The 27731-nt window shown below is 40.0% G+C and overlaps 2 protein-coding genes across 5 annotated transcripts in view; one reads left to right on the forward strand and one right to left on the reverse strand.

Moving 5' to 3' along the window:
* The window catches only part of LOC137244667 (uncharacterized), a 588428-nt gene that overhangs the window by 266676 nt on the left and 294021 nt on the right, over positions 1–27731 (forward strand). The window lies entirely within an intron of this gene.
* The window catches only part of Ntan1 (N-terminal amidohydrolase 1), a 380170-nt gene that overhangs the window by 120156 nt on the left and 232283 nt on the right, over positions 1–27731 (reverse strand). For 3 of the 4 annotated variants that reach the window (XM_067773979.1, XM_067773978.1, XM_067773980.1), the window contains exon 2: positions 22413–22545. The exons of the other annotated variant lie outside the window; for it this stretch is intronic. The gene's annotated coding sequence lies outside the window, so the exon portion shown is untranslated. The remainder of the gene's footprint in view (positions 1–22412; positions 22546–27731) is intronic. 4 annotated transcript variants of the gene reach the window in all.

Here is a 27731-nt window from a genome sequence, read left to right on the forward strand (position 1 = left end):
GGGACTTTTGCGGGATCATTTGGGGTCTCTTCCGGCATCATTTCTGGATGGTTTACGGGATCCGTCCGGGACCCTGTCGGGGTCATTTTGGGACTTTAGCGGGATCATTTGGGGTCTCCTCCGGCATCATTTCTGGATGGTTTACGGGATCCGTCCGGGATCCTGTCGGGGTCATTTTGGGACTTTTGCGGGATCATTTGGGGTCTCTCCCGGCATCATTTCTGGATGGTTTTCGGGATCCGTCCGGGATCCTGTCGGGGTCATTTTGGGACTTTTGCGGGATCATTTGGGGTCTCTTCCGACATCATTTCTGGATGGTTTACGGGATCCGTCCGGGATCCTGTCGGGGTCATTTTGGGACTTTTGCGGGATCATTTGGGGTCTCTTCCGGCATCATTTCTGGATGGTTTACGGGATCCGTCCGGGACCCTGTCGGGGTCATTTTGGGTCTTTAGCGGGATCATTTGGGGTCTCCTCCGGCATCATTTCTGGATGGTTTTCGGGATCCGTCCGGGATCCCGTCGATGTCATTTCGGGACTATTTCGGCATCATTTGGGGTACCTTCCGGTATCAATTCTAGATGGTTTTCGGGATCCGTCCGGGATCCCGTCGGAGTCATTTCGCAATTTTTTCTCGACTAATGCAGGATCATTTGGGGACCTTATCGGCATCATTTCTGGATGAATTTCGGAATCCGTCCGCGATCCCGTCAGGGTCATTTCGGGACTATTTCGGGATAATTTGGGGTACCTGCCGGCTTCATTTCTGGATGGTTTTCGGTATCCGTCCGGGATCCCGTCGGTGTCATTTCGGGACCATTTGGGGTCCATTCCGGCATCATTTCTGGATGGTTTTCGGGATACGTCCGGGATCCTGTCGGGGTCATTTTGGGACTTTTTCGGGATCATTTGGGGTCTCTTCCGGCATCATTTCTGGATGGTTTTCGGGATCCGTCCGGGATCCTGTCGGGGTCATTTTGGGACTTTTGCGGGATCATTTGGGGTCTCTTCCGGCATCATTTCTGGATGGTTTACAGTATCCGTCCGGGATCCTGTCGGGGTCATTTTGAGACTTGCGGGATCATTTGGGGTCTCTTCCGGCATCATTTCTGTATGGTTTTCAGGATCCGTCCGGGATCCTGTCGGGGTCATTTTGGGACTTTTGCGGGATCATTTGGGGTCTCTTCCGGCATCATTTCTGGATGGTTTACGGGATCCGTCCGGGATCCTGTCGAGGTCATTTTGGGCCTTTTGCGGGATCATTTGGGTTCTCTTCCGGCATCATTTCTGGATGGTTTACGGGATCCGTCCGGGATCCTGTCGGGGTTATTTTGGGACTTTTGCGGGATCATTTGGGGTCTCTCCCGGCATCATTTCTGAATGGTTTTCGGGATCCGTCCGGGATCCTGTCGGGGTCATTTTGGGACTTTTGCGGGATCATTTGGGGTCTCTTCCGGCATCATTTCTGGATGGTTTACGAGATCCGTCCGGGATCCTGTCGGAGTCATTTTGGGACTTTTGCGAGATCATTTGGGGTCTCTTCCGGCATCATTTCTGGATGGTTTACGGGATCCGTCCGGGACCCTGTCGGGGTCATTTTGGGACTTTAGCGGGATCATTTGGGGTCTCCTCCGGCATCATTTCTGGATGGTTTTCGGGATCCGTCCGGGATCCTGTCGGGGTCATTTTGGGACCTTTGCGGGATCATTTGGGGTCTCTTCCGGCATCATTTCTAGATGGTTTTCGGGATCCATCCGGGATCCCGTCGGAGTCATTTCGGAACTTTTTATCGACTAATACAGGATCATTTGGGGACCCTTTCGGCATCATTTCTGGATAGTTTTAGGGATCCGTTCGGGATCCCGACGGGGTCATATCGGGACCATTTGGGGTACCTACCGGCATCATTTCTGGATGGTTTACGGGATCCGTCCGGGACCCTGTCGGGGTCATTTTGGGACTTTAGCGGGATCATTTGGGGTCTCCTCCGGCATAATTTCTGGATGGTTTCCGGATCCGTCCGGGATTCCGTCGGCGTAATTTCGGGGCTATTAGGGGGTTATTTGGGGACCTTTCCGGCATCATTTCTGGATAGTTTTAGGGATCCGTGCGGGATCCCGACGGGGTCATATCGGGACCATTTGGGGTACCTACCGCCATCATTTCTGGTTGGTTTTCGGGATCCGTCCGGGATCCCGTCGCGATAATTTCGGGACTATTTCGGGATTATTTGGGTACCTACCTTCATCATTTCTGTATGAATGGTCATTTCGGGACTATTTCGGGATCATTTGGGGTACCTAGATGGATAGTTTTCGGGATTCGTCCGGGATCCCGTCTGGATCATTTCGGGACTATTTTTCAGGACTATTTCATTTCGGGACTATTTCGGGATCATTTGGGTACCTACCTTCATCATTTCTGGATGAAGGGTCATTTCGGGACTATTTCGGGATCATTTGGGGTACCTAGATGGATAGTTTTCGGGATTCATCCGGGATCCCGTCTGGATCATTTCAGGACTTTTTCGGGATCATTTGGGGTATCTTCCGGCCACTTTTCTAGATGGTTTTCGGTATTCGTCCGGGATACCGTCAGGGTAATTTCGGGACTATTTGGGGATAACTTGGGAACCTTTCCGGCATCATTTCTGGATAGTTTCCGGGATCCTTCGGGCATCCCGTCAGGGTCATTTCGGAACCCGCGACTAATGCGGGATCATTTGGGGACCCTTTCGCCATCATTTCCGGATGGTTTTCGTGATCCGTCCGGGATACCGTCAGGGTAATTTCGGGACTATTTGGGGATAACTTGGGAACCTTTCCGGCATCATTTCTGGATAGTTTCCGGGATCCGTCTGGAATCCTGTCAGGATCATTTCGGAACAATAAGGGGATCATTTCATTTTTCATCTTTCTTTAAGGGGATCATTTCACCTTCCAGCATCATTTCTGTATACTTTTGGGGATCCGTCCGGGATCCCGACGGGGTCATTTCTGGCCTATTTCGGGATCATTGTGGGGTACCAACCGGCATCATTTCTGGATGGTCCGGTATCCGTCCGGGATCCCATGGGGGGAATTTCGGGAATTTTTCGGGATCATTTGGGGTACCTTCCGGCATCATTTCTGGATCGTTTTCGGGATCCGTCCGAGATCCCGTTGGGTTTATTTTTTTAATTTTTCGGGAAAATGTCAGGGAGTTTCGAGACTGTTCTTGGATCATTTGGGGATCCTTCAGGGATAATTTCTGGATGGTTTTCGGGATCCCGTCGGGGTAATTTCGGGACTTTTTCACGACTATTTCGGGGTCAGTTGCCCTTAAAGATCATTTCTGGGTGGTTTTCGGGATCCGTCCGGGATCCCGTCAGGGTTATTTCGCGCCTTTTCGGGACTATTTCGGTATCATTTTGGGACCCTTCCGGGATAATTTCTCTATGATTTTCGGGATCTGTTCGGGAACCCTTCGTATTTTTTTCGCGACTTTATCTGGGATAAATTGCGGACCCTTTAGAGATCAATTCTGGATGGTTTTCGGTATCGGTCTGGGATCCCCTCAAGGTCATTTCGGAACTTTTTCGGGACTATTTCGGAATCATTTTGGGACCCCTCCGGCATAATTTCTGGGTGATTTTCGGGATCTGTCCGGGATCCCGACGGAGTTTTTTCGGGACTTTTTCCGGACTATTTCTGGATTATTTGGGGACGTTTCAGAGCTCAGTTCTGGATGATTTTCGGGATCTGTCCGGGATCCCGTCAGAGTTATTTCGGGGTAATTTTGGGACCCTTCCAGGATAATTTCTTCATGATTTTCGGGATGGGTCTGAGTTTTTCGTGACTTTCGGGACTATTTCGGGATCATTTGCGGAACCTTCAGAGATCAATTCTGGATGGTTTTTGGACTTTTCCGGGATAATTTGGGGATCCCTCCAGAGTCATTTCTGGATGGTTTTCGGGATCCCGTCAGGATCATTTCGGTCCTTTTTCGTGACTACTATTTCGGAATCATTTTGGGACTCCTCCGGGATAATTTCTGGGCGATTTTCGGGATTTGTCAGGGATCCCGTCAGAGTTTTTTCGGGACTTTTTCGGACTATATCGGGATCATTTGCGGACCGTTCAGGAATCAAATCTGGATGGTTTTCGGGATCCGTCCGGGATCCCGTCAGGGTCATTTCGGGACTTTTCGTGACTACTTCGGGATTATTTTGGGACCGTTCCGGCATCATTTCTGGATAGTTTTCGAGATTTCTCCAGGATCCCGTCGGCATCATTTCGTGACTATTTGGTGTCATTTAGGGACACTTCCGGGATCATTTTAGGTCTCTTCGAAACCGGTAATTCAGCACACATGGCCGTGGATTTACGGCAAATTATTCGTAATTAAAATTCGGTATGTTTTATCTTTAATATATCACAGCTTTTTCGTTCTATTTTTAAATGAATCCTGTAATGAACTATTACAACTATAATTAAAATTTTTGTAATATTTTAACCAACTAAATACCCGAAAAAGCAACACTGCTTTCATTTAAAAACTTCTTTTTGGTTTTAGCTAATTGTAGTTTCACTCCTTTGTTCTATGAGTAGTAATTCTTTCACCCCTGTCATATCAATTAATTTAACTTAGAAACAAAATGTATTTTTTTTAATTCGAAAAAAGTGTATTGTACTATTCATGTAAGCGTGCCCATCAGCTCAGTTAGTTCTTTTTTTTACTGTATTAAAAAATAAAATACATTGACAGAAAAAATTTTTAAACAGACAACTTGATAAGCAGGCTAACGTGAATAGCACATATATTTTATTTTCTTCTTGCGGACGGGGCCGCGGGTAAGGCTAGTAATACATATTTTTTTCTGCTTATTTTTGCAGCTTAAAGTAATCAAAACTTATAGCGCGGGTATTTAGGCAGATGATTTCAATGTGGTATACGCCAGTAATTGCACGATCTTAGGAAATATGGTTCTAGGGCTTTTAAGATTCGCAGCTTGTATAATTTTACTTAGATCGAATTACCTTCTCGAAACCTCGTTTAGCTTCGAAAAGTTCGCTGCATCGATAAGATGCAATCAGTTGGTTTCAATCTTTTGCACTATGATTGACATGATCTTATATACGCTACACAGAAGGCTGATTTCAGGATAACTATTGCAGTTTGTTGGAACCCCTTTCTTGTGAATTGGGAAAAGAACTCTTTTGACCGTATTTTGAATAAAATTTCATACATGCGCTTTCGAAAGTCCTAGCCTCCGTATTTGAATAGATTCGCACGATATTGCTATTCGTACCTCAACGAAACATTAATTTTAACGTCTTTGATGGTTGGCTCGGGCTCAGCATCTTTCCTTGGGTACTTCATTATTGCTTTAAGCCTTCTGTATGAGGGCCATTATTCCTGTTGCTTAGTAACTCAAGGTCGTTGCACCCACGTCTTTCTGCCGCTACCTTTTTATCTTTTAAATACATCTCGGTTCCCTTTTCTACTCATGGTAGCGCTTGTACACTCACTTTATCGCATTTTATTGCACCACGCGGCATTTCCATGGTTCCAGTTGTTTTTTGTTTTTGGTGAGGGTCGGTAATTATTGTTATTTCTTTTTGTGGTACGATGTGCTCTACAAGCATGCTCCTACTGCTCATGCACTCCTTCGGGTTAACTTGTGCTATCAGGGAGCAGATGTTAGAACTCAATAGCGACAGTCTGTTCTGATTGTAGCTTTTTCTACCTTAGCTTTAAGCTGAGCAGGTTGGAGCAAGGTTTTTAGGTGCGACAAAATAGTGACTTATGTCGAAGTGGAGACCTCAAATTGTTCCCACATTTTAAACAGTGGAGGCTTGCCATCTGTTGCGGATTTTTCTATCGGAGATAAAGATCCGAGCCCACGTTGGGACTTCGAATCGTGCCCACATTTTAAACACTGAAGACATGCCATCCGTAACGTGTTTTTCTATCGGAAAGCAGACACGTTGGTTGATGAATGTTTTTATGTTTAGTCGTGGTGCTTGATGTAATCATTTTACGAGCACCGGTTATGTCAGGTTGTCGCCTTATCACTTCAGCTCACTACTAAAGGCTATTCAGAGGATTTTTAGCGGCGGGCGCTCACATGGAAGAGGATCACACCCTTCTCTCTCACTCTTTTCGTACTTGAGTGGACTTATAAAGACGGTCACATCAATCGTGATGAAAAAGAACTATACAGTATTTATTATTTTTTCAACAAAAATAATACGCGACGAGATCAGTTGGGGTAGCTTTCCCTATCTATATACATTCATACATATGTTTATATGAAGTGCTTTGCGTTAGTCTCGCTAAAACTCAAAAACGGCTTGACCGATTCCGATAATTTCTTTTTTGTTTCGTTCGTCAGAGTCTAAGGTTAGTTTAGGAAAAACTTGACAAAAAATGGAATAATAAAAAAGTTTTAAATAAGAGATTAGTAATTTTAAGTGTAAGCGACAAATGTCGCCGCTTGAGGTGTTGGGTAGGTATGCTTGCCAGTGAGCACCTCCTAAGGGACTCGACTTATTTTAATGTAATTTTTTGTGTGTGTTTAAGGGGATTTGAGAATGAATAAGATTCACAAACACTTTTGGAAAATTGGACAGTACGACGCCTCAAGGCAATATAAATTTTATCTTGCAAAAAATTCGAATCTGTTTGGCTCCAACTATTGACTTTTGAGTATATGTACTTTACACATAATCTGTATCGAATTTGGAACAGTGGGCGGTGCCACGCCTCCTATTAAGAAAAATTTAATAAATTTGTTTGAAGGAGCTACTAAATATTTGGTATATAGATATATATGAGGAAATTGAGGTGGGAGAGGTTGAGAGAATGGGAATGGGAGTGCGAGTGGTAGCAGCAATTGGAACGGGAATGCGAGCAAGAGTGGAAGGGAAGTAAATGGAATAAGGAATAGATAAGAATAATAATGTAAGGATTCGAGATTTTAAGGGATTTAGATGTAGCCTATCCGCTTGCAATAAAACTTCGTCAGGTTATTGCTTGCACTTCGAGGATTCTGAGCGTAGGAAAACTACTTTAAAATAAGTGGACTCGGTAACTCTGAAGCGAATGGTCCGATTTGGTTGAAGGTACAACATGGCCACACAGGTTAATGACTTTTTCAATTGAATTGTGCCCTGAATGAATATCTGTACAAATATATATCACTCATTGAAATCAACAACGAAATAAGAGCATACGATTTATTCTCGCTCACAAGCAAGAATTTTGAGGCCTGAGAAATTGAGAACTCGGGTTTTCGCGAGATTATCGTTTCTCGAAATACTCATAAATCTCGCGATCTTCTCACCATTCAATATAGCAGATGTCGGAATGTACTGTCCAGTTTTGAAATCACAAAAGGAACAGCTACAAAGAGTTTGGTTCATGTCACGGTGACAACAATTATGTAGATGTAGATGGCGAAACAAACAAGCCATGAGCATCGAAAACAGAGATAATGTGAACATTGCCAAGAGCAAAATCAACTGTCTACATTAAAACTAACCAACATCTTACAGGGACATCACGATTTTCCATGATGACAAAATTGTACTTTCGGTCATTCTTATTTTACCCATAGTATTAAAAGTAAGCGTAAAAAAATATTGTTTTCTTTCGCTCTGGAGTATTTTGGGTTGGGTTTTTTGCACGATCGTAGCTTAAGGTAAATTGCAATAGAAAATATTTTTTCGCTTGGCATCAGGTTTGCGAAGTGTTCGAATTCTTTTCTAAGCATATAAGAACTATTAGTGTTTAAAATGCACTCCTACAGGAAAATAAGCAAATACATAGGTACTCGTTTGCATATAGAAACTCAACTAAATTGCCTCTCTAACAGTCGTCCCACAGGCCATGAAATTTCGATGATACGAGAGTAAATAAACAAAAGGTTGGCGATCCCTTATAGAATAAATATGTCTTTTATTGTTGAGATATATCACAAATATGTACATATGTATGCCATTTCGCGTATAAGTGGTGGGCAATTACGTAAGCTTTTCCAGTATTAAGAAATGTGAAAAGCATAAACTACTTGCCATCCAACTTATCTTTACGGTATAGTACAGTAATTTCCTAGTTAGCACTGTTTGACCATATCGAGAATGAAATCGGAAAAGAGTAATCTACTCAAGGCGAAATGTGAGATGTGTCGTTATTGAAACAGTCCTAAGATGGGGCGTTTTCAAACTGGCAGCCGAAATAGGGCGATATATTTCTCAGCAGTCGAACAGTCGAAGATACACAGTTTTATCATGGCGGAACCATATAGGTAGTGGAAGTATATCAGCTAATTGGCACTTTTGACATTTCTTTTTCTGCGCATTACTTTTTTGACACTTAACCAAAGAGTTACAAAAACAATATATGTACATGGCGCATTCGTATTTACATTTCATTCGCTCGTTCACAATAGTGCCCTTTTTGGTCGACTGTTGCTTAAGCGATTTATTTTCAAGCCGACTAGCCATTTGAAATAGCTTACTTTGTGTTGTTGCTTTCTAGGCAATTCCCTAATCTAACTAGCGTTTTATTTCCACTAGCTTGCAAAAAAAAAAGCGGCTGGTGTATGGTTTGCAAATGAGTTCCCCACAATTTATCAATTTTTTAATGTTGCTACCGTTACGCTCTTCTTTGGCATTTTTTAGGCACTACCAATTATTTTTATCGGATGTAAGTTATCTGATCTATTTTTTGCTTTTATTAATCCAGTTATTACCTCAAGTTTTGCACAAAAGTGTCGCGATAGTTACAATTAAAAATCCCATATATCATCGATTTGTTTTTCTGTCGTTGTCAATTTCCACTAATTGATTTGCTGTCTGATTTCGCTCATATCTTTCTGCCACGTGCATTGTTGCCACATAATGCTAGAGTGTAGCTAGAGAGTAGGGTTACGATTACGTTCTGCATTCACCCAATACAGCATAACAATCCCACATACTACGCCTTTACCAACATTTTTAATTCCCCCACATAGCATAACACTACTTTCTCTTTCTCTGCGCCTCTTTCTCCTTTTCCATCTTTCCCTCACTTCTTTTCCGCTCCATTTATCCCAATCTCTATATCTTCGTCTGACTCTATCTCTTTCTCACTCTTCCCTCTTTTCTTTTCTGTCAGTCCCAGTCCTGGTCCTAGCCCTACTCATTCACTGGTTCGTTTCACGGAAAAAAATGTTGTAAATACTAATATATGTAGGCAAAAGGCTAGGTAGACAAAATTTCAAGCGAATTGAAGAATTTGTACGAAAATATTGGTCCTTGGTCCGCTTTCCGAAAAAAAAGTTTCTTAAATACTAATCTAGGGTTTAGGGCGAGGGCTACCTACATATATAACAAATTTCGAACCGTGAATAGAATTTTTTCGAGCAGATTGCTCCCTGGTCTACTCCCTGGAAAGAAGCTTCACAGGAACACTCTCTGGTTTGCTGTAAAGCTATCCTGGAAATTTCGGAGTCCATAAGCTGCATACAAAAAACCATTTTCTTTGAATATTTGACCTTGAATCATGAAAGGGATATATTGTGCGAAAACAAGTTTTCGATAAAAACGCGTTTAAAGTTTTTGTTTAGCTTGACTCTGTGTAGCGGCCCGCCGTTGTGAACGAATTTTGTAATTAAAATTTAAGTAACTTCCCGATAAGCTACAAGCTTGAAACTTGGAATATAGTTCAGAACCCGATGACAATGCAATAATAAAAATATCTCCGATAGGTGGCGCATGGATCGAAATATTTCAAAAAATCGTACTTGTGGTCCGATTTACTTTATTTGCGATTTAAAAGCGAACAACAGTATTTTCGCACAATAAGTCCCAGTTCACATATGTATATAGAAGAAGAATAGAGTAAATATCTTTTTTGCATATACATACACAAAAAAATGGAAATTTTGTTTAACAGTTTTAACGAAAAGATTCAAATTTTTAAACGACAGAGTATTTTTCAAGAGATATTTGCATTCTTAACCATTTATATTGCATTAGCTTGGCAACACGCTTAAATATGTATGTCAAGCTGATATGAAATGAAAATGGATACTTACATCCAAACATACCTATGAATGCACTGCAAAATGTAAATAACGCTAGCGCATGGTGGCTTTTTTCACCATTTGATATAATTCAATATGTATGTGACGCATAATGTGATGGGTTCCACTCAAAGCAAGTTTACTCGTACAGTGCACAGCGAACAAACACACAAACTGCATTTTTTCGAAAAAATTGTACTCTTGTTTAAACAATTTTGCTCATATTAGAAATCAAGTATGTTATATTTCAAATCTTTACAAATATTCCAATCGATTCATCCGTTTTTGATTTATAGCTGCGTGAACAAAAATATTATGATTTTGAAATTGTCCATCTCCCGTGGCTAAGATTTCAAATGCAAAAAAAAAGAAAAAATAACAGTTTTAATATCTTAAGTTTTAATATTCTATGTGAAGTTATGGCATTTCAACGGTTCAACGTTTTTTAGCGACTTTATTTTATAATATTTACAGATTTCTGCGGCACTCTGGTCGTTAGTTAACATATTAGTGAGCACCTTGAGCGTAAGTTTCTCTTTAAAACTAGCTAGATGACCTAGCGTAAAAATGATAGTTCTTCGCTGTTGAAATGACCAACGAAATTTGTTATTTTAACAAAAAATTAAATGTTCTGATTACGAATTTTCATATTTACAGAAAATTTAACTCGACTGAATGAACCATTGTGCGATAAATTTTATCGTGTGTCTGTTGATTCAAGAACAATCAATCCGATTTGTCCCGGTTTTTTAGTTAGAGAAAAATTTAAAATACTTTTTGAAGGAAATTGTATGCTCAAAAACGTTCATGAAATCGTAACCAAAAATTACAAAATTCTCGCTAATAAATTTTGTCCAAACGCTTTCGAAATTGGTTTCATATACAAGCAATTCACAAAGTGAATTCGTATATCCTATGTTATAATAAATTGTTTTATTGAAAACCATGAAAACAACATAGAAATTTACAACGAACACGGCTACGCAGTAGAATGGTTTTACCACTGAGCTTAAAAGCACTACGGCAAAACCTGGGGCCGAATTGTAACATACATCACGGATTGAAAACTATTTTCACTCAATCGATAAAAACGAGGCTATCAAACTATTTAGAAAAAAAAAATATTATACGGATCTAGTGAGTACGCTTTGTACCTAGTTCATAAATTTTATTAATCCGATACACCATTTCGGAGCTATTGTGATTTGAAAAATGACATTCGATCACGGATCTTATGACACAATACGGCCCCTAAAAGTTTATTTATTTTTTTATTAATATGAACTCTACCAAATATGTTTCCCTAATTTGCGCTGAATTCTGTTGCTAATACTAATTGTGAAAATATTTTTAAAATAAATCTAACATTTCCGGAAACACCTTCAAAACACATGTACTAAGCAGAAGCAAGGAAGCAAAGAAAAAAAAAATTGAATTAAAAATTGGAGGGGAGGGTAAAATTGCCAAGCGCACGAATGACAGACAGTCCACTCTCAAATCATTTATGCCGAGCCGCAGAAGGCGGCCAGACACCAGCTAATCCATCTTATGGACGCTTGTAGAGTTAAACACATACTTGAATCGCGCTGAGGTGCGTGATTGTAGGTGTAAACTGTGATGTTTTCCCGTTAAGAGTTTTTCGCGCATAACACTCCCAAAAAAATATATATATGTACACTTATGTAAGAGGCAAATGTTTGAGATGAACACATAAAATTGGCAAGAAATCCAATAAAAAATATCGAAAAGATGCACATTTTGAGCGGTAAGAGAAAAAGATTTCGGTAAAGTGCAGAAAGAATAAAAATATAACTAAAACTTGTAACATGGTTAAAATTATTTTCCTTCATTTGTTTTACCAAAAATTGGCGAATAGTGCATGTATTAGGGTGGGTCGATTTGTATGGACGAAATTTAACCGATATCGCGCCATCAATTTTTCGATAGGATTTGGGCTCAGGAAAAAAATGTCCACTACGCATACCCAAAAAAATAATTTTCGAGCCTGCGAAATTTCATTTTTTTTGACTTTTTTCGACTTTGATTTTTAAGGGTTTTTTTTATGACCTACTAAAAAATTTTCATATGTATACCCTGTCCGACCCAAAAATGTCCGCTAAAAACGTTGTCGATAACAGTTTAAAAAAAAAATATATCGATGAAAATTTTTTTAGTAGGTCATGAAAGAAACCTTAAAAATCAAAGTCGAAAAAAGTAAAAAAAAAAAAAACATGAAATTTCGCAGGCTCGAAAATTATTTTTTTGGGTATGCGTAGTGGAACTTTTTTTCCTGAGTGCAAATCTAATCGACAAATCAATGACGCGATATCGGTTAATAAAGCGACCCAGTCTAGTATGTATGTATGTATTTTTGTATGCATTTCGAATCTATTAAAATAGTTGTACAGCGCAGACGCGTTCCCATTTAAGTTTACCAGAAGCAACAACAACCCATTGGTAGGTATTTGTTACTTAATGCTAAACCACAGAACACATGCGCTGCCAGACGCCTCCTCTTTTATGTAGCCACTCATAAATTTCTTTGGTTGTGTTCCAATTTTCCGCAGACAAAAGTTGTTCATTGTAATGATCGGTGTTAATATCGTTTGTAGTTTTGGTTTGTTTGATTGCTCGCTACCCACAGCCACCACAAAGTGAGTGAAAAGTAAACACATTCAAAAAAATCCTATAGGTTAGACAGACGGTGTGGTAATCCAGGAGCCGTGTCGTGTCTTACGATCCGTGATCGAATTACATTTTTTAAATCTCAATACATATGTAGCTCTAAAATGGTGATTCAGACTAGAGAGATATTTGCGATAGTGCAATGCGTACACATTAGTGCCACATAAGCAGCGCAGTAAGTGAATTACGCGAATACCCTGCAAAAATCGTTGGATCATGTGGTGGTCTAGTCCTAGGACATCACAATGTTAATTGGACCATATTTTTTGTATGAACTGTGGTTAATTTTGGAGCACTCGCTTGGTCCACAGCGAGTACTCCATACATGCATGCATTGTTTGTATGTAATTATGGGAATCAACGTTTTCTCGATTTCGGAAAGATCCGGGGCTATTGTCTCAAAGTCTCGCGGATCGTTCAAAAAATTTCAAGAGCAGCTCCTGCGGAGAGACTGTCCTTCATTCACTTACTTCAGGGAGGCTTCGAACCTAGCCCCGGTCTACGGGACTGGTACTGCTGCGTCTGCCGAACAAAATTGAAGTATTTAAATGGTCACACTTTTGTCTGTATGTCTCGTACAAAGCGTAGTTTCACCGAAGGAAATGTTCTGGTCTAACTTCTAATACTCGTTATCGACACGATTTCTTTAAATTATTTGTGACCCCTTGCTGGTCACGCACAAAGGTGACTTACGGTTGCTATTAATGCTCTTTTAATACTCATGGCTCTGATGGCACAGTTTTAACGATGAGCACCAACGCTGGCCTATTGTTAATCACGCCAAAGGGGGCATATAGTTTTTTCGGCTGTTTTAAGAGCTATAATTCCTGAAGTGCGAACAGTAGCAATTCTGTCCACCACCAGTCCCTACCACGCCTCCTGGCCTTCGTACAAAATGCCAGCACAGAAGCTATAGGACTGCGACTTCGAACTCATTCCTTCGTGCATGTCACTAGAAGCTCTATGTATAGCTCCGAAGACTTTCTAACGGATTTTTTTTTCGCGCTATACTACCGAGCACTACCAGAGAAACACCTTGAAACGTCAGGGAGTAACTATTCGGCCAAGGATGCCGCCCTCGAAATCATAAGCAGTCCAAGTGGATATTATTGCGTAACTCAGGGGTGAAAATAATCCTACATAATTTAAAATTTAAAAGGACCCTGGATACCTTTTTAAATGTAGACCAAAATTTGCAGACGTTTGTGTTCGAAATATTGATTTCAATAGTCTTCGCTAAACCAAAACGATATTTTAGGATGAAAGTCGACCGATTTTAAGTTGAAAGATGTTAAGGTTATACGCTCAGTTCAAACTCTTGTTTTCCGGCCTTTTGATACAAGAATTCATTATGAATAACCGCGTGGCTTCAGTTTTCAAACTAGTTCGATTGTCCATTATGTTAGAGTACATAGTAGCATACCCGGTCATTTGTTCGACTGTCTGGGGAAAACTTTTGCTTGGCCATTTTTAGTGTTCTTGCGAAGGACAAAACCTCACCTGGTAAATATATGTATGTGCCTACGTTTTCACATATGTAACAGCAGCCGAAACGTGTAGGTGATATTCAAACTTGGTTGATAGGCTATAATCAATGTGATTCACTCCAAAGGACTAGTTGGGATAGGGCCGCCAACTATAGGAAATGTCAAAAGGGGAGACTTGGGTGTTGAATGATGAAGTGTGAAAATCAAAATTAACACATCAGACGTTATTTTAGTTTCGCAAATAAACAACAGATGTTTCAATATAAGGCCAAGTGATTTTTCAGACCTTTCTATCTTCAACTTAAGTATGAGGTGAGAATCATTTCAAAGGAGAGTTTAAACCCCGGGACCTACTAAAGGATTTTGCATAACTGATTTGGCTTATTATTTACGGAATATAGAATTTTTGAAAAAAATCAGCATTTTTTCTGGTAATTTGCTTTTTTAACAACTTAAGGACAATTTGAAAACATGTTCGACTTGGGTCATTTTATTTGAATTCATTGTTCCTTTTTAATTTTTTTTTTTAATTATGCAAAGTGAGCATTTAAATTTTTTATATATTTTTTTTAAGTGCTTTGTTTTAATAACTTGGTGAATTGGGTGATGCAAAATCCGTGTTAGGCTGGCATTGAAAGCGTCTGTTTTTTTAAATTACTTTTGAACGGGTAGAAAGAGTTACATTTCCCAATTGGATTCTTATAACTGGCAGTGATGCGCATCCGTTGATACCCCTTCGACCATATCCGTCCAATTTTCGACATGATCAATAAATGGCCTAGACAGTCTTAAATGAGTAGAAAATATAGTACCGTGCCGGATGCCGCCGCCGATATTTTTGACATTCGGCGGCGGCGTACAAAAAACGACGAAAATGTTGAGTTCAAGTGAACTCCCTTTGTACCATGGAAATGAATTCTGTATTTGATACGATTAGCGAATTCTCGATGCAAATATTACCGGCCAAAAATTAATGTTTCTCATTGAATGTGAGCGCTGAATATATTTTCAAAAAGAGGGACAACTTTTCAGAGACTTCGAACAAATTAATTAAATATTTTAATTCCATAAATTTTGATTTTTTTCTGTTTCATCTCGATTGGCTCACTGGATGATTTCATTAGTAAACTTTAATCTATGAAAATATCGCAACGCAGCCTGGAGGGACCACAATCATGAAAAAGCTGTGTAGGTGGACGCCATTTTGGATTTTGTAGCAAACAAGCTTATTGTGGAGATAGATCAAAGGAGCTGCCTGCGCATATGATATGGCGATCCTCTTTAGGGGAGAATTTCTGGAAACCCGCGTGATATTTTCCGTGATCTCTTTAAGAAGACATACAAGAATCTTGTGTTAAATATACAAATGGTGGATATTGCGGGCAAGTTGTTTTTGGTCCGGTTTCTTAATGGGGGTTATACGTTTTCTGATTTCGACCACCCCAGATTTATTTTGCCAACTACGACTTTATCGCCGGCGAAACAGTCTTTGTGTGGCTACATTTGCCCCCTGTGCGCGGGGTTCAACAGGGACACATACTGGAAGGGTGGTGTGGTTCTATCAGGAGCTACGTAAGCCGCAAGGTCAAGGAGCAAACATGTAGGTACCGTCCACCAATTTGTACGAAAAATTGAAAGGAGCTCGACGCAAATTGGAGTAGAATCTCGTCATAAATCTCTTGGGAGGTTATCGCGCTTTACATTTATTTGTTTTTTTATACTACTATGGCCGGATGATCTGATCATGCTGCCGAGGAATTGAGTCTCGTATTTGTTGTACTTGCTAATTCGGGATGTGCATGCTAATCGGTATAAGTCTTGTCCTCTGTCATGAGTTTTTGCTGTGCATTAGCTGCATTGCATAAAACACAAAGTGAAAGCAACAAAAACATATGAAATAGCTCACAGCGAGAGATGCACCGTAGGGTGATGGTACGAAAAACCGACGACTAAGAAATTTCTGATAGCCTAAATTTAAGTTTGGAAAAACTACTTCTCAATACTATTTTCTCCAATTCGATGTCACGAAATATTAGTTTGAGCCGGACCAAAGATTTTTCCAATGGCCAAAACATAAAAGAATTACAATCGAATTTCAATTGGACTGACACTCATTTAATAAATTTTTTTCAGAAGATATGCTCTGCCTTTACCTTCTGGGAATTTGCCCAACTAAGGGAGGAAGGTAACTTGGTCCATTAGGAAGGGTTTTCCGGAAACAATTAACCTTCGTTTTTGCTGCTATTTGCCCCAGTGTGAGTTAGCAACCTAGAGTTATTGCCATACAATCCATACCTGTTTACAAACATACATACATTTAAATTCAAGTGAAACAACCAATGTGCGCCTGCGCAGTATTAACAAAAGAGTAAATAAAATTGTAAACTTATACTGAGTTTGAGCGGGTGGTAATAGCGAATGAGGCAAGCAAAAGCCGCTAGGCTGAAACTATAATTTATATCATTTAAGCGCCCCCTCTGTCTCTACTTGGTCTGGTCGAGCGTATTGCGACATCGTCGTACCTATTATAAAATTTCAACCAAACATTCAACGCGGCATAGACTCCAGTCAGATCTCTTTCCACTTAATTTGTTATTGTTGTTGTTGGATGCTATTGCAGTGAATGCCAAAGACACGCCTCTATCGCTGATCTGCGATCTAGTTTGCCGACGAATGCAGAGCCATTGACGAGCAAGCTTTTTATTTGCTGTCTGTGGAGCAACTTTTTCCGCGTTCATCAAATGTTGTTGTTGCTGTGAAACTCTTTATAGTTGGTGCAATGCTGTTTCGCTTTATTGAACAACAGCTGAGGGGTAGTTCCGCTGCAGAACGCTCACGTAAGATTCTATAACACCAATTGTTTCTATCATTCATTGCTTTTGGAAGGAGAATCATTTAGAATAGGCTGGTCAGAATTGGACATTAGAAAATATGGGCATGTGAGGAAATGTTTACCCAGCAAAAAATTTTAGCCTTATTATGCATATGGCCAAAAGGCTTAAATAATCAGGCCTAAATTCTATAAGGAATATTATTTGTATGACCTATTAGTTATAATACTCCTTACTTTAATGTACTTATGGTATCGGGCATAAGGTTTATCTGAAAGATAATATTATGCATAAGGCTTATGTAAGGAATTATTATAAGCCATAAGGTCCTCCAGCGGGTTAGGGGGCTTAGAATATACCCGCGGTAGGTATGCCTGTCGTAAGAGGCGACTAAACTATCAAATTGATTGTGTAGCGCAACCCTCTCATTGGGTTGCCAGCTTCTCCAACCCAATTGTCAACCTCGAACTCCTGGTGGATCTAAGGGGTATGCGGGCGGGATGGCCCAGAAGGTTTCATGTAGTTATTCCAAATTGTTCTTGAGGTGGTTGGGCTAGTACGTTTATGGTGCTTGTTACCGGAACGTACCGGATCTGCATCTGGAAAAGGACCATCAACATCGATAACACTCCCCAAGGCCTTCGGGGAGTGTCGTTATCAATACAAAAACAACAACAACAACATAAGCCATAAGGTAGAGTATAACAACGTTAATAAAAGACTTATGAACCAAATAAAATAAGGCTTATATGACGCCTTATTATAACATATTACTTGCTATACTAGGACCTCTGATATAAGGCTTATAACTTACTAAGAATTAGGCTTACATAAGGCGTTGTTATAATACTTCGAGTACAACACCTGACGATAAGGTTAGTAGAATTAGGAATAGTATGCCATATTTTAACCTAATTATAAATCTTATTGAACATATAAAATCAGACATGCATAGGACATATTAAAGAACCAACACCTGGCTTTCCAAGTCCTTTATTTATCTTTATAATCACCTATTTCAAAGCTTTAAGTATACATAATTGGTAACCTATCTTCGAAATTTCATTTTCAATTCCTACATTAAGTTACAGAATAAGTAACACTAACAAGTAAGGAAGGCTAAGTTCGGGTGTAATCGAACATTACATACTCAGTTGAGAGCTATGGAGACAAAATAAGGGAAAATCACCATGTAGGAAAATGAACCTCGGGTAACCCTGGAATGTGTTTGTATGACATGCGTGTCAAATGGCAGGTATTAAAGAGTATTTTAAGAGGGAGTGGGCCATAGTTCTATAGGGGGACACCTTTCGAGATATCGCCATAAAGGTGGACCAGGGCTGACTCTAGAATTTGTTTGTACGATATGGGTATCAAATGAAAGGTGTTAATGAGTATTTTAAAACGGAGTGGGCCTTAGTTCTATAGGTGGACGCCTTTTCGGTATATCGTTATAAAGGTGGACCAGGGGTGACTCTAGAATGCGTTTGTACAATAAGGGTATCAAACGAAAGGTGTGAATGAGTGTTTTAAAAGGGAGTGGGCCTTAGTTCTATGGGTTGACGCCTTTTCGAGATATTGCCATAAAGGTGGACCAGGGGTGACTCTAGAATTTGTTTGTACTATATGGGTATCAAATGAAAGGTGTTAATGAGTATTTTAAAAGGGAGTAGGCCTTAGTTCTTTTCTTAGTTCTTAGGCCTTTTCGGGATATCGTTATAAAGGTGGACCAGGGGTGACTCTAGAATTAGTTTGTACGATATGGGTACCAAATAAAAGGTGTTAATGAGTATTTTAAAAGGGAGTGGGCCTTAGTTCTATAGGTGAACGCCTTTTCGGGATATCGTTATAAAGGTGGACCAGGGGTGACTCTAGAATTAATTTGTACGATATGGGTATCAAATCAAAGGTGTTAATGAGTATTTTAAAAGTGGGTGGGCCTTAGTTCTATGGGTGAACGCCCTTTCGAGATATCGCCATAAAGGTGGACCAGGGATGACTCTAGAATGCGTTTGTACAATATGGGTATCAAACGAATGGTGTTAATGAGTATTTTAAAAGGGAGTGGGCCTTAGTTCTATAGGTGGACGCCTTTTCGAGATATCGCCATAAAGGTGGACCAGGGGTGACTCTAGAATGCATTTTTAAACTAAGGGTATCAAATGAAAGGTGTTAATGAGTATTTTAAAAGTGGGTGGGCCTTAGTTCTATGGGTTGACGCCTTTTCGAGATATCGCCATAAAGGTGGACCAGGGATGACTCTAGAATTTGTTTGTACGATATGGTTATCAAATGAAAGGTGTTAATGAGTATTTTAAAAGTGGGTGGGCCTTAGTTCTATGGGTGGACACCTTTTCGAGATATCGCCATAAAGGTGGACCAGGGGTGACTCTAGAATGCGTTTGTACAATAAGGGTATCAAATGAAAGGTGTTAATGAGTATTTTAAAAGTGGGTGGGCCTTAGTTCTATGGGTGGACGCCTTTTCGAGATATCGCCATAGAGGTGGACCAGGGGTGACTCTAGAATTAATTTTTACGATATGGTTATCAAATGAAAGGTGTTAATGAGTATTTTAAAAGTAGGTGGGCCTTAGTTCTATGGGTGGACGCCTTTTCGAGATATCGCCATAAAGGTGGACCAGGGATGACTCTAGAATTTGTTTGTAAGATATGGGTATCAAATGAAAGGTGTTAATGAGTATTTTAAAAGGGAGTGGGCCTTAGTTCTATAGGTGGACGCCTTTTCGAGATATGGCCATAAACGTGGACCAGGGGTGACTTTAGAATTTTTTTACGATATGGGTATCAAATGAAAGGTGTTAACGAGTATTTTTAAAGGGAGTGGGCCTTAATTCTATAGGTGGACGCCTTTTCGGGATATCGTTATAAAGGTGGGCCAGGGTTGACTCTAGAATGCGTTTATACATTATGGGTATCAAACGAAAGGTGATAATGAGTATTTTAAAAGGGAGTGGCCTTAGTTCTATATGTGGACGCTTTTTCGATATATCGCCATAAAGGTGGACCAGGGGTGACTCTATAATGTGTTTGTACAATATGGGTGTCAAATTAAAGGTATTAATAAGAATTTTAAAAGGGAGTGGTGGTAGTTGTATATGTGTAGGCGTTTTCGAGATATCGACCAAAATGTGGACCAGGGTGACCCAGTACATCATCTGTTGGGTACCGCTAATTTATTTATATATGTAATACCACGAACAGTAATCCTGCCATGATTCCAAGGTCTTTTGATTTCGCCCTGCAGAACTTTTTCATTTTCTTTTACTTAATACGGTAGGTGTCACACCTATTTTACAAAGTTTTTTTCTAAAGTCATATTTTGCGTCAATAAACCAATCCAATTACCATGTTTAAACCCTTTTTTCGTATTTGGTATAGAATTATGGCACTTTTTTCATTTTTCGTAATTTTAGATATCGAAAAAGTGGGCGTGGTCATAGCCAGATTTCGGCCATTTTTTATACCAATAGAAAGTGAGTTCAGGTAATTATGTGAACTGAGTTTAGTAAAGATATATCGATTTTTGCTCAAGTTATCGTGTTAATGGCCGAGCGGAAGGACAGACGGTCGACTGTGTATAAAAACTGGGCGTGGCTTCAACCGATTTCGCCCTTTTTCACAGAAAACAGTTATCGTCGTAGAATCTAAGCCGCTATCAAAATTCACAAGGATTGTTAAATTTTTGTTCGACTTATGGCATTAAATGTATCCTAGACAAATCAAATGAAAAAGGGCGGAGCCACGCCCATTTTGAAATTTTCTTTTATTTTTGTATTTTGTTGCACCATATCATTACTGGAGTTGAATGTTGACATAATTTACTTATATACTGTAAAGATATTAAATTTTTTGTAAAAATTTCATTTAAAAAAAAAATTTATTTTAAAAGTGGGCGTGGTCGTTCTCCGATTTTGCTAATTTTTTTTAAGCATACATATAGATTTTTTCGACATTTTCGATATCGAAAAAGTGGGCGTGGTTATAGTCCGATATCGTTCATTTTAAATAGCGATCTGAGATGAGCGCCCAGGAATATACATGCCAAATTTCGTCAAGATATCTCAAAATTTACTCAAGTTATCGTGTTAACGGACAGACGGGCGGACGGACGGATGGCTTATTCAAATTTTTTTTCGATACTGATGATTTTGATATATGGAAGTCTATATCTATCTCGATTCCTTTATACCTGTACAACCAACCGTTATCCAATCAAAGTTAATATACTCTGTGAGCTCTGCTCAACAGAGTATAAAAATACATTTCGAAAGGTTTTCTAAATGGGCGGTAGTTCGGCCAGCCCATACTCTCGTCAAAAATTATCTTACCAAATGTGATTTCCCAGTTGTAAATTGGAGTCGACAGGAAACGCGAAGCTCCCGCGAATGTGCGGGAAGGATAAAGAAGAAGTACACAAAAACTTGAAATAGAGCTGCACGGTTAGAGAGAAATATAGAATTTATATCTTTTTTTTCTTGAAAGGATAAAAAGTATATTTTATTGAAACTAGTTTTATCGGCGTTCTAGTTTTTCAAATAAAAAGAATATTCAGTTTCATGTTAAATATCACGAAAACTCATCGACAAAAGTTAGGTGCTATTTGTCATACATTCTTTAAGTTTAGGCAACTTGGCGGCCACCGTGGTGTGATGGTAGCGTGCTCCGCCTACCACACCGTATGCCCTGGGCAAAGCAACATCAAAATTTTAGAAATAAGGTTTTTAAATTAGAAGAAAATTTTTCTAAGCGGGGTCGCCCCTCGGCATTGTTTGGCAAGCGCTCCGGGTGTATTTCTGCCATGAAAAGCTCTCAGTGAAAACCCATCTGCCTTGCAGATGCCGTTCGGAGTCGGCTTAAAACATGCAGGTCCCGTCCGGCCAATTTGTAGAGAAAATCAAGAGGAGCACGACGCAAATTGGAAGAGAAGCTCGGCCTTAGATCTCTTCGGAGGTTATCGCGCCTTACATTTATTTTTTTTATTTTTATATACCCGAGGGATAAGGCTTAATTGAAGTGCAAATAAGTATCTTAATGGTGTTTGTTACCGGAATGTTCCGGATCTATATCCAGCAAAGTACCATCAACATCGATAGCACTCCCCAAAACCCTCGGAGAGTGTCTTTATCGTTACAACAACAAAAACAAACTTGCTGTTTTGTGCATGTATTGTTGAATAATTCTGACAAAGAGTCATTGACGTCATAGACGAAACACTAAATACATACAAACAATAAGACATTTTAAAGAAAACTATTTAACCGATTTGTAGAACCGATTTTTCCCATGTTCAATTCTGTTTTTTAATTCAAAATCAAATTGACTTATTTATCACTCACCTTCAATTTCAATTCCTTACACAGACAGACGGTGAATATCCACCAAAGCACATCCTTTTACATTTACTTATCGAATCTATTTCAGTGTTTTTATGCATGTATGTATGTATCCTTTATATTTGATTAATTTTTACTGTAAAAAAGGATTAAGAAAAAAATAGTTAAAAAGTGTAGTTGTAAATAAAACTAATTGAATTATAAATTCAATCAAGCACATACAAAATACATAAGAACAAATAACACGTTGACACATTGACAGGGTTTTCCAATAAGGCCAAAGTTGGGATATCTCTCCTAGCAATATTGCGCTTACATATCGTTAAAGGCCGCGGCACAATGACATTTTTCATATAGATGCGTTTAACACAAGCTTATGCATTCCAATAACATCGCCACAAACAACCAAGATGTTGCCTTTGTAAATATGAAGGAACTTCAGACTTAGCAATTGAAGTTTATTTCGCCTTGCCCATTCACATTCAAAATTTCGCCAAGCACTGGTATAAACATTCTCCCTATACAACAAAAATACTTGCTAACAACAAAAATACTTGCTAACATATTTTTGTCGTATTCGATTGTTATATTGCAGTTTTTAAAATGTAAAAAAATGTTGGAAAATTTACCAACCAGTGGGAAAAATAATTTCACTTGCAAAGTGTGCCAACACCCTTAGCCAAAGCAAATGTCAAATTCTTCTTCTTATGATATGCTTGCAAGAAAATTTGGGAGTTGGCTACTTTTCAATATCAGAAGGCGCCAGTGTCGCTCATTCTACCGTTCTCCATAAAAGTACGTGCAATCTACTCATAATGCATAAGCTTGTGTTAAACTCATCTATATGAAAAACTGCTTATGTGTCGGGGCTTTAAGGTTGTTTAAAAACAAGTTTTTTAGAGCCAAATGCGTCAGCATCCGATGACTCAATTGACACACCCTTTATTTTTGTGTGTTATGCAAAAATAATAATTTCTATGTGTTTTCAACAAAATAAAAGACAAAAGTCAATCAGCTTAACAAAAGTTATCAAACCTGAATATTTAAACTAATTTCCTGGCAAGGTTGTGAGCGCAGATTTCTGTATTAGTTAAAAGGGATAACGTACGGTTTAAAACAGGAAATTAAAATTGATTGAATTTAAAAGCTGTTTGAAAGTGTGTCTGGTGAATCCACGAACAAAAAAAAATGATTTAGAATAGTTTTATAACTACGAAAGTATACATAGTTAAGAGCATGATACAAATATAGAGAGGTAGTTCCACTTCTTCTTCTTCTTCTCTGCCATTGCCGCCAGTTGACATAAATAGTGTTTTATGAATCCCTTTTGAAACAGCGCTACCATATCCTTAAAAAATAAACTCCTTAAAACGATATTTTGATTTCAAATTCTAATTGTCTCTTTTTATCTAATTTTTGGTCTATTTTTTGACGGTTAACAAGCTGTTCCAGGCAAATTTTGAACGCAACACCTGTCCTAGAGTTGCACCTGCCGGAAAATATTATCATGCACGCTCGTATTCAGTGAAAAATTACGTTTGCTCCGAACTTGAAACACCGCAAACGTTCGTCATTTTCTTTTCCACTGTTGGATCTTAAGCCGCAGAGCCGGTAGAGAGAGGTAGTATGAAAAATCCCTAGCATTTCTTAAGCTGCAGTTACCCACCGACGTGTGTAACGTACGTATACGTTGCCGTACGTACACACATTTGAGCGAAATATATGCCCGTAGTGGTAAAGAAAAAATTGTTGCCATTAACCTTTTCTATTTTAATTTTTGATGTTGTAAAGGGCTGGAATTAATATTAAATAAGTATAAATATATTACTTATTTATAATATGAACTTTTACATAATTATTTCGAATTATTTCAGCAATTTTTCAAACTTTAATTAGGTGTTTTTGCATAAAAACTGCAAACGGTCAAAAATTAGGGCGCAAAAGTTTACTAGGCAACATCTGATCGGTGAGATTCGCATATTCACACGCACAGTTCTCGACTCAATTTAAAAAAAAACTTTAGATTATTTAGCTTAAATTTTAAAGTGAGATAAACCTTACCAATTGATGTATAAATATAATATATAAGGCGTATTTGTTGTTATTAAAAGAAGCTTTTTATTTATATTAAAGCTTTTAACATTTTTGTTTTCAACTTTAATTTAACAATTTCATGCATTTTTAAAGCATTTTCGTACATTGAAATACAACCATGTGCATATGCGTTTTGACATTATATTTCATACTCGTTCGTGTTTGTCATTCTCATTGTTTCTAAATTCGTAAGCAAGGACTGCAGTTATTCGGTGTGATTTTACGAAGAAATGTATTATTTTTGTGAAATTTTACACTTAATCTGTGGTATTGTGGTGGTCAAAAAGGTTTTATGCAAAAATACTTTGGCTTACAACGCGACAATGTATTTCATAATGTCGAAGTACTTATATGTGTATGTATTTGATGTGAAAGCTTGGATTTGGGAACACGGTTGCCACCTCAGTCCATTTGGACAAAAAATGGCCCTTTTCAACCCCATATGGTCCGCTGGTTCCTTTTTCTCTATTTTTGTTCTTTTCGGCACGGATTTGGTACTTTTATCTCTTTTTCACTGAAACAAAAAATCAAAATACTGCTAATAAAATTTTCGGCAAATCTATTACCCACACATAATTTTCAATTTACTTCTGTAAACCCATTATGTACATGTAGCTTAAGTTATTAGAAGTTAAGCAACCCTATTGTAAATATTATAAAACTATCGATATGAAAATAGAGGGCAACCTTGAAAATAAATATGGTGGCCGGCACTTCCGGTAAATCTAAAGACTATAAAAGTCGTGTTTCAACTTAATCATTAAACATCGTATAAAATAATTGAAATACCTAACCAATTTGCCAACCCCTAATCCAGGGTGTTATGCGGACCGTGCCTATTGGACGATTTGCAGCCAGGGGATAAATTCGGCTGAATTCGAACGGAGCCTTCCCGATACCGGGCCATCTCGGGAAGTATTTATGGCCTTACCGCAGTAAGGGGCGCTGCTGTGGCGGACGGTTCTTTCCCCGTATATAATACTGGACCGCTGAGCCCGCCTTGTCGGGCAGGTGGTCGTACGACCAAGATGAACAACTCATTACCTGAACGTAATAAGGAGGATGTAAAGAGGAGGACTGAGTCGCAATCCAGGGACGACAAATACGAATTAAGCGATGCGTCGGACTCGGGGAGCGAGAGTAGTGCTGATTCAATGAACTCCGTGTTGGAGAAGCACACAAATGAAAACGGAGTAGAAGAGTGGAGAAGGGTACGGAGCAGAGGAAGTAAAAGAGCTCTCTCGCAGTACCGTGCAGCACTAAGAATTGTACAACGCTTGGGAGCAGTGGTCGACCCAACAGAAGTGGAGATCGAGCGCTTGGAATGGGCCCATGAAGCGGTAGAAGTAGGTCGAAGGCAGCTCAAAAGGTTTGCTGCGAGAAACCCTCGGTTCTGCAACCGGTACGAGGAGGAAGAAGCGTCGAATGGCAGAATGAAGAGGCAACGTTCGGCAGAAGGCGACAAGCCTGCTTTCAAGAGGCAGAAAGGACCCAGTCCTAGAGCCGCGAGGCAGGGCAGTCGCATAGACAAGACAAGTAGGCCCAAAGCTGTAAGACAGATGGGTTCCAATAGCGAGGTAGCAACTACCTCGAAAGCTGCCAGTCAGAGGGAAGTTCCAACTACGGAAGTAGGAGATAAGCCAAAGGGAGATAACGCTAAGACTCCGGCTTTCTCGGAGGCGCTAAAGGGAGTTAACGCGAAGACTCCGGTGTTCTCGGAGGTTCCAAAGGGAGATAACACTAAGACTCCTGCTTTTCCCGAGAAGATGAGTGATGTGGCAAAGCAGTCACTGACTGTGGCGCTGGTTGATCGTAGCAGTCCGTTCGGACGAATGACTACTGAAAGGTGGAAATCTGTGGAAAGGGAGCTTATTAGCTTAATGCTTAAGATGATGCGGGAACAACCAAGTAAGCCCCTTCCAACCTTTGATTCGGGGGGATGGTATAATGGTGTGAAGATGATAGCGTGCGACAACATCGCGAGCTTGCGGTGGCTGGAGGAAGTCGTTTCAAACCTCCAAAGGCAAGGCACGAACGCGCGATTTGAGGTGGTGGATAAAGCGCAAATCCCCACGGTACCAAAAGTTAAGGTATGGATACCATGCGTGATGAAGTCGGAGGATACACTGCGACTTCTGCAGAATCAGAATCCGAACATACCGACACAGGATTGGAAGGTACTTACTGTATCTCGGCCTACCGAGGATGGTCAGTTCTACATCTTCCAAATAAACAAGCAGGCGGAGGATATTTTGTACACGCAGCTTGGCAAAATGTCCTTTGGCACTGGCAAAATTTACATGCGACTCAGGAAAAGAAGTCCCGAGGATAAAAATCCTAACACGCTGGAAGTGGGCGAAGTCGAAAAGGACCTCAGAAGCCTAAGGGAAAAAAGACAGGTGGAGGTCCCCGACGTCACCACGAACGTGCTAGAAGAGGACCAAACGCTAAATGGTGCTGTGACTCGCACAGAGGAACACAAGGCACAACATTCACGAGGGGCTGAAGGGCGCCTCGAATACTCTAAACCAAAAGGGCAAGAGGAGGACGACGACGTCAAGACGAAGGTGCTGGAGGGGGACAAACAGCCCAATGGTGCTGCGAGTCCTACAGATAAACCTCCAACACAGTAAAGTGGCGTCGAGCGAACTCCTCCTAACCCTTGAGGAGGGTTCGTTTGACGTGGCGCTGATCCAGGAGCCGTGGCTCTCATCGGGAGGAAAGGTTTCTTGACTTAGCGCGCGCGGGTTTGGCGTTTACTACGCACAAACGGAAGGACGGGTGCGAGCTGTAGTAATGGTAAGGAAACAGCTGCATTCATATATGCTGCCTAATTACACCACCGAGGATCTCGTAGCGGTGGCCGTTGAGCAAAAGAATAAGCAGGCATTTATCCTGGCGTCCTGCTACATGGCCCATGCTGCGGAGGTTCCACCGATGGAGTGCAAAAGGCTAGTACAGGAGGAAGGGCGCAAAGGGCGGTTGGTCATAGGCGCAGATGCAAATGCGCACCACAATGCGTGGGGAGGAGCAGATACGAACGAGAGAGGCGAATCTCTATTTTGTTACATCCTGCAAACCAATTTGCAGATAGCCAACAGGGGAAATGTTCCTACATACATTGGTCCAACATCCAGCAATGTTCTGGATATTACATTGAGCTCCGAGCGTGATATATCAAGGTATGATTGGATGGTTCTCGATAGACCATCCTTCTCCGACCATGCG

Source organism: Eurosta solidaginis, chromosome 3, assembly GCF_040869045.1.
Source record: "Eurosta solidaginis isolate ZX-2024a chromosome 3, ASM4086904v1, whole genome shotgun sequence".
Lineage (NCBI taxonomy): Eukaryota > Metazoa > Arthropoda > Insecta > Diptera > Tephritidae > Eurosta > Eurosta solidaginis.